Genomic DNA, 8,967 nt, shown 5'->3' on the forward strand with positions numbered 1-8,967 from the left:
ACCAGTAGAATGGAAAAGAGCTGAGGTGGTTCCCATATATAAGAGTGGAAGGAAGGAAGAACCTTTAAATTACAGACCGGTATCACTAACTAGTGTAATATGCAAGATGTGTGAAAGAGTAATAAAGAAACAATGGATTGAGTTTCTTGAAGACAACAAATTATTATCAAATAGCCAATTTGGTTTTAGAAAAGGTCAGTCGTGTGTAACAAATTTATTGAGTTTCTACTCTAGAATAGTTGATAAAGTACAAGAGAGAGAGGGATGGATTGACTGTATTTATTTAGATTTAAAAAAGGCATTTGATAAAGTGCCACATGAAAGATTACTATGGAAGTTAGAGAAGGGTGGCTTAAAAGGAAGCACATTGAGATGGATGGAAAATTACTTGAGGGGGAGAGAAATAAGGATGGTAGTTAAAGATATGAAGTCCAAGTGGAGAGCAGTAGACAGCGGAGTGCCACAGGGGTCAGTATTGGCGCCAATACTTTTTCATATATATAAACGACATGCCAGAGAGTGAACAGCTACATAAATCTGTTTTGGACGATGCGAAACTGTGCAGAGTTATAAAGCAAAAAGAGGATTGTGAAATACTGCAGGAAGACTTAAACAAGATCTGGAAATGGAGTAAAAAATGGGAGATGGAATTCAATGTGGACAAAAGCCATGTCATGGAAATGGGAAAAAGTGAAAGACGACCAGTGGGAATCTATAAGATGGGAGATGGAATAGAACTAGAAAAAGTAAAAAAGGAAAAGGACTTGGGAGTGACGATGGAAGAAAACAATCAACCGGTAAGCCATATTGATAAAATTTTCAGAGACATATAATTTGCTAAGGAATATTGGATTAGCATTTCACTATATGGACAAAGAAATGATGAAGAAATTGATAAGTACTAAAATAAGACCTAGATTGGAATATGCAGGAGTTGTGTGGACCCCCATAAAAAGAAACACATAAGGAAATTGGAGAGACTACAAAAAATGGCTACAAGAATGGTTCCAGAATTTAAAGGGATGACATATGAGGAGAGACTAAAGGCTATGGATCTACCAACCCTGGAACAGAAAAGAGAGAGGGGATCTGATACAAGTTTATAAATTGATTAACGGAATGGATCAAGTGGATAATGAGAAACTGATCCTGAGAGAAGAATATGACATTAGAAGCACAAGATCGCATAGTAAGAAACTGAGGAAAGGAAGATGTCTGAGAGATGTTAAAAAATATAGTTTCCCGCAAAGATGTGTTGAGACTTGGAACAGTTTGAGTGAGGAATTGGTGTCAGCAATGAGTGTGCATAGTTTTAAAGAGAAATTGGATAAGTGTAGATATGGAGACGGGGCCACACGAGCATAAAGCCCAGGCCATGTAAACTACAACTAGGTAAATACAACTAAGTAAATACACACACACACACACACACACAAACACACAAACACACACACACACACACACACACATTTAGAAGTAAATGGAGTATGCAGTGAAGATCCCAGGGAAATGGCAGAGGCTATGAATGGATGCTTTCGGAAGGTATTCACAAAGGAGACTGCTTTTGACAAACCACTGGTAATGGAACAGAAAGGGATTATGAAGGAGTTTCAAGTAACTGTGGAGGAGATCAAGAATATGATGGGGAGTTTAGAAGTGAGAAAAGCTGTGGGACCTGATGGGGTATCAGGATGGATTTTAAGAGAATGCAGGGAGCAACTGGCAAAAAAAGTTTGTGAAGTAATTGATGCCTCATTAAGGGAAGGTGTAGTGCCCCAAGACTGGAAAAGAGCTAACATTGTCCCAATCTATAAATCAGGTAACAAGAGAGACCCATTGAACTATAGACCAGTGTCACTTACAAGTGTGGTAGCTAAGATGTGTGAAAGGGTGGTGAAGAATAGATGGACAGACTTCTTGGAGAAAAATGACATACTTTGTGAGTGTCAATTTGGTTTTAGAAAGGGCGTTCATGCACGACAAACCTGATATGTTACTATTCGAGGGTGATAGATGTAATACAGGAAAGAGATGGTTGGGCTGATGGAATATATCTGGATTTAAAAAAGGCCTTTGATAAGGTACCACACCGGAGACTGATCTGGAAACTTGAAATGGTAGGAGGAGTGCATGGCAGTTTACTAAAATGGATGGAAGACTTTTGGTAGGAAGAGAAATGAGAACAATAATTAAGGACAGACCATCAGAATGGGGCTTGGTGGAGAGTGGAGTTCCACAGGGATCAGTGTTGGCACCAGTAATGTTCGCGGTCTACATAAATGACATGGTGGATGGGGTGTCCAGTTATGTGAGCCTATTTGCAGACGATGCAAAATTGTTAAGAAAAGTGAGATGTGACAAAGATTGCGAACTACTCCAGGAAGACTTGGACAGAATATGGAAATGGAGCTGTACATGGCAAATGGAGTTCAACATGACAAAATGCAAGAAAATAGAGTTTGGCAAGAGTGAAAGAAGAATCAGGAGTATGTACAAGATAGGAAATGAAGACATAAAACCAGTCATGAAGAAAAAGACCTTGGGGTGACAATTACCAATGACCTATCGCCAGAGAGACATATAAACAAAATAATTGGAGAAGTATTGAACTTATTGAGGAACATAAGAGTGGCGTTCGTATATTTAGATGAAGAAATGATGAAGAAAATAATTACTGCAATGATAAGACCGAGGCTTGAATATGCAACAATACAGTGGGCTCGAACTTAAAGAAACACATAAGGAAACTAGAGAAAGTACAGAGGGCTGCAACAAAAATGGTGCCTGACTTAAGAGATTTGACTTATGAAGACAGACTGAAAAGAATGCAACTTCCGACCCTGGAAAACAGAAGAGAAAGGGAGACCTGATAGCAATATACAGAGTGATGATTGGCATGGAAAAATGGATAGGGAAGATCTGTGTATGTGGAATGAAAGAATGTCGAGAGGGCATGGAAAAAAACTAAAAATGGCCACTTATAGGAGAGATGTGAAAAATATAGCTTCCTCATAGAAGGGTGGAAGCATGGAATAGTTTAGACGTGGAAGTGGTCAACGCAAGGAATATTCATGATTTTAAGAAAAAGCTGGACATTAATAGATATGGAGACGGGACAACACGAGCATAGCTCTTTTCCCGTATGTTACAATTAGGTAAATACAATTAGGTAAATACACACACACACACACACGAGAGACACGGTTGAGGGCGGACGCACTGGCGCAGTTCCGATGATCAGCTGATCTTCACTACACCTGTTGTATAGTATTTACAGTGGCCTGGGCAGGTAGTGTGGACTCACTTTTCTCCATGAAATCAATTAAGAATAATGAGTGAAAAGATATTCCATCAAATGTAGTCATGATAATAGAGAAGCTGATGATGACTATGTCGGTGAGGGAGAGATATTTGAAGGTTCGATACGTCAACTTCACTACTTAAGAGAGTGTTCAATATTGAATGTAAACTAGATAAACTGATAAAGGAGAAGATGGAAATGAAAGAGAATAAAGAAGAGGAAATGGAGTTTATAAGACTGAGAGAAAGGATATGAAAAGTGGAAGAAAATGAAGCTAGGCTAAGAGCGGAAAACGAAGAATTAAAAAAGGAAGTAGCTAACTACAAGAAGCAGATGGAAGAAGGACTCGGTAAAGCCGAGAAAGAAAAGGAGAAGCTGAAAGATCTAGTAAACAAGGAAGAGGAAAGAGTACAAAACGTGATTAAAAAAGAAGTACAAGCATGGAGAGTCCAAGATAAGAAAGATAAGGCCAATTTTCAGGAGGTAATTCAAGAACAACTTAAAGAAAAAGAAGAAAATATGACAAACAAAATGATAGGAGTCCTCAAGACAAAAGAAAATCTAGTTAGAGAAATTGCAGAAAAAGAAGAGTGTAGTCGTATTTGGAATAAAAAAGAAAAAATATAAAATATAGACCAAAAGAGAAAAAAAGAAATGAAATCAGTCAAAGACCTACTGAAGAATCTTAATGACGAAGATAGGCAGAACTTGGAAGAGGAAGTAGAAGAAATAAACAGAATGGGACCATATCAAGAAGGAAAACGAGACCAATTAAAATACTACTAAAATCACAAGCAGCAACAGAAGAAATATTATATAGAACAACAAAACTTAGAGAAACAGAAGGCTGCAAGGATATCTATATAAAGAAAAATAGAAATGAGGAAGAAAGGAAGAGATACAATGAACTGGCAGCAGCAGTAAAGAAAAGAATAATGAAAGGTCAGAAGAGGAGAAGAAGGCATTTTTGGAGAATTCTAGGAGACAGGATAAGGAAATGGTATATAAACGAGAAGGAAGAGAAAAAGTGGAACAAGTTTAACTAAAAATGATAAAGGCAAAGACTAAAAATGATGTATACGAACATAGACGGGTTTTATCAAGTAAATTAGAATTAAGAGATTACATAAGGAAAGAAAATCCAGATATTGTATGCCTGGCTGAAACAAAACTAAATGAGGAAATCAAAATAGTCTTGGATAATAGGTATAATGTATGGAGAAGAGACAGAGTGGGTAAAGGAGGAGGAGGAGTCATGATAATGTTAAGGAAGGAGATAGTGATCAATCAAGTGGAATGTGGGGAAGGAAAAGCAGAAGTATTGTATATTAAGATGCATATTAATAAAAAAGAGATAACAATCATTGTAACATATGTGCCACCAAAAACAAATTCATGGACCAATCAAGAATATAAAGACATGATAGATGACACAATAAGGAGTCTAATGAGAATCGTTAAAGAAAGGAGAAAAGTGATATTAGTAGGAGATTTCAACTGTAAAGAAGTGGACTGGGAAAATTATGAAAGTGGTATGGGGGAAGAAGCCTGGGGAGAAAGATTCTTAAACCTAATGATAGACAATATGATGGACCAGAGAGTAAAGGAATGCACAAGATTCAGAGGAAATGACGAGAAGAGATTGGACCTAGTTTTACAAGGGTATACAAATGAATGACGATATAAGATATAAGTGCCCATTGGGAAAGAGTGACCATGCAATATTAGAAATAGATATAGAAGAAGGAAAGGAAGATAGAGACGATTCATACAAAGGAGACCGATTAAATTACAGAAAGGCTGATATTGAGAATCTCAAGAACTATTTATAAACATAGACTGGGAAGAGATGGAAAACTCAGAGACAATGCAAGACAAATATAACTTATTTTTGGAAATATACAAAACAGGAGTCAGGAATATGTCCCAAAATATAGACCAAAGAAGAAGGAAAGAAAGATTGGTTTAATGCAAGGTGTGCTAGGGCAAAGGAGAAAAGAGATGGAGCATGGAAAGGTGGAGGAGAAATAGGAATCAACAAACAAGGAAAACTTCAAGGCAGCGAGAAATGAATATGTTAAGGTGAGGAAGGAAGAGGAAAAGAACTTGAAAAAGATATTGTCGAAAAATGTAAGGAGCAACCAAAATTGTTCTATAGATTCATAAATGGAAAAATTAGGCAAAAAGAAACAATAGAAAGGTTAAAAGGAGAGAACGGGATGGTGGAAGACCCAAAAGTATGGCAGAACTATTAAATAAAAATTCCAGGAGGTCTTTACTAAAGAATCCAAATTTGAGAGGCCACAGGGTAATAGAGAGACAATCTATATGAAAGAGATTAAAGTAACCAAGCTTGAAATAAAAGAGTTAATGAAGGAACTGGATGAAGAGAAGGCAATGGGACGGATGAAGTCTCAGGCAGAATACTGAAAGAATGTAGGGAAGAACTAGCAAGTCCTATATACAACATCATAAAATGCTCAATAGAAAATGGAACAGTGCCAGTAGAATGGAAAAGAGCTGAGGTGGTTCCCATATATAAGAGTGGAAGGAAAGAAGAACCTTTAAATTACAGACCGGTATCACTAACTAGTGTAATATGCAAGATGTGTGAAAGAATAATAAAGAAACAATGGATCGAGTTCCTTGAAGACAACAAATTAATATCAAATAGCCAATTTGGTTTTAGAAAAGGACGGTCTTGTGTAACTAATTTATTGAGTTTCTATTCTAGAATAGTTGATAGAGTACAAGAGAGAGAGGATGGGTTGACTGCATCTATTTGGATTTAAAAAAGGCGTTTGACAAAGTGCCACACGCAAGATTACTGTGGAAGTTAGAGGAGAAGGGTGGCTTAAAAGGAAGCACATTGAGATGGATAGAAAATTATTTGAGGGGAGAGAAATAAGGACGGTAGTTAAAGATATGAAGTCCAAGTGGAGAGCAGTAGAAAGCGGAGTGCCACAGGGGTCAGTATTGGCACCAATACTTTTCCTCATTTATATTAACGACATGCCAGAAGGAGTGAACAGCTACATAAATTTGTTTATGGATGATACGAAACTGTGCAGAGTTATAAAGCAAAAGGAGGATTGTGAAATACTGCAAGAAGACCTAAATAAGATCTGGGAATGGAGTAAGAAGTGGGAAATGGAATTCAATGTGAACAAAAGCCATGTCATGGAAATGGGAAAGAGTGAAAGACGACCTGTGGGAATCTATAAGATGGGAGATGGTGTAGAACTGGAGAAAGTCAAAAGGAAAAGGACTTAGGAGTGACGATGGAAGAAAACAATCAACCAGTAAGCCATATTGATAGAATTTTTAGAGAAACATATAATTTGCTGAGGAATATTGGAGTAGCATTTCACTACATGGACAAAGAAATGATGAAGAAATTGATAAATACTATAATAAGACCTAGATTGGAATATGCAGGAGTAGTGTGGACCCCTCATAAAAAGAAACACATAAGAAAATTGGAGAGGCTACAAAAATGGCTACAAGAATGGTCCCAGAACTTGAAGGGATGACATATGAGGAGAGACTAAAGGCTATGGATCTACCAACCTTGGAACAAAGAAGGAGAGAGGAGACCTGATACAAGTCTATAAATTGATCAACGGAATGGACCAAGTGGATAATGAGAAACTGATCTTGAGAGAAGAATATGACATCCAAGCACAAGATCGCATAGTAAAAGCTGAGAAAGGAAGATGTCTGAGAGATATTAAAAATATAGTTTCCGCAGAGATGTATTGAGACGTGGAACAGTTTAGATGAAGAAGTAGTGTCTGCAAAGAGTGTGCACACTTTTAAAGTAAGATTGGATAAGTGTAGATATGGAGATGGGGCCACACGAGCATAAAGCCCAGGCCCTGTAAAACTACAACTAGGTAAATACAACTAGGTAAATACACACACGGCCTGGTAGCTCAGTGGTTAGAGCGCTGACTTCACAAGCCAGAGGACCGGGGTTCAATTCCCCGGCCGGGTGGAGATATTTGGGTGTGTCTCCTTTCACGTGTAGCCCCTGTTCACCTAGCAGTGAGTAGGTACGGGATGTAAATCGAGGAGTTGTGACCTTGTTGTCCCGGTGTGTGGTGTGTGCCTGGTCTCAGGCCTATCCGAAGATCGGAAACAATGAGCTCTGAGCTCGTTCCGTAGGGTAAAGTCTGGCTGTCTCGTCAGGGACTGCAGCAGATCAAACAGTGAATTACACACACACACACACACACACACACACACACACACACACACACACACTGCCACACTGTCCCACACACTCACATGTTAGTAATGATATATTCTTGGTCCTTTGGTTCTGATTCTGAGTGTGTTGACCTCCTCCATGCTTCCCTCCAGGCCTCCAGTATTCTCTCTAAGCAGAAGAGTCATCCACCCTGTACAACACAACACACTGGCTTAAGAACACAGGCTCTAATCGTACAGAAAATCACACAACATACTGACTTATCCCTTTCGGTACAGGGATGCATTTTTACCTCGAGATTTGTGTACCATTAGACCATTTTATTGACATTAGCATGGGTCTATGCAGATCAAAAGACTAATGGCCACAATCTTCACTATTTTAACCCTTCAGTACTGGGACATATTTTTACCTTAAGGTCTGTGTACCATTAGACCATTTTATTGACATCAGGAAGGGTCTATGCAAGTCACAAAATTAATGGTCACAGTCTTCACTATTTCAATCTCCCACATGAGTTTCTGAAGCTGTAGAAAATCACCAAATAGTCACCAAAATAAATATCAAAACACATCCAGGTACTGAAGAGGTTGAACATAACTGAAGTGACCTGATCCGACCACACATGACCTCACCTTTCCCTCCCTCACCGTCACTGGCCAACAGCACGTGTTTTGGTGTCTTGGTGTGGAGGTCAGGTAAGGCCTTGCCCTTGCCCCTGGGACACTACCGTAACCCACACTGACCCACAAACCTCTCAGACGACCTCATTTCACCTCCCTCGGCCTTCTTCAAGTGTCCTCTCCCTCTCTCGTCTCTGTAGCTGCAATAAAAGTGATTTGGTGCACAAGTTTCTTTTTATCAAGTAAGTATTCAATCTAACACAGCTGTTTGATTATTTCCTTCCTCTCTGTTCCACTCCACACAACTAAATAAGGATAATCAGCAAAGAGAGAGAGAGAGAGAGAAGAGAGAGAGAGAGAGAGAGAGAGAGAGAGAGTGTACCTCCAGCTTCCCCATGGTAACAATCAATGTGTTTTGTTCAGCAAGGCAAGTGCGGAAGGCAAGCTAGTGGAAGTAGTAGTAGTGTATTTACCTATTTGTATTTACCTATTTGTGTATTACAGGGCCCGAGCTAAGCTCTCTGTGACCTGTCTCCTTGTCCATTCCTGTCATATCTCTCTTTCATCTGATTGACACACACCGCGTCAACGACATCACCGCTCAGTTTATTCCACTTATCAGTACTACGATGCGGGAAACTGTATTTTCTCACGTCATTTAGACAGATGTCCTTTATTAGCTTTTTTCCATGTCCTCAGAGATGATTACTTGTGGTCACCTTTATCAACTCTCTATCCAGTATGTCAATCTTGTTCACCAATTTATACATAGGTATCATGCCTCCTCTTGTTCTTCTCTCTTCTAATGTGGTCAGCCCCAGCTTCCTCAG

Source organism: Portunus trituberculatus, chromosome 43 (genome assembly GCF_017591435.1).
Source record: "Portunus trituberculatus isolate SZX2019 chromosome 43, ASM1759143v1, whole genome shotgun sequence".
Lineage (NCBI taxonomy): Eukaryota > Metazoa > Arthropoda > Malacostraca > Decapoda > Portunidae > Portunus > Portunus trituberculatus.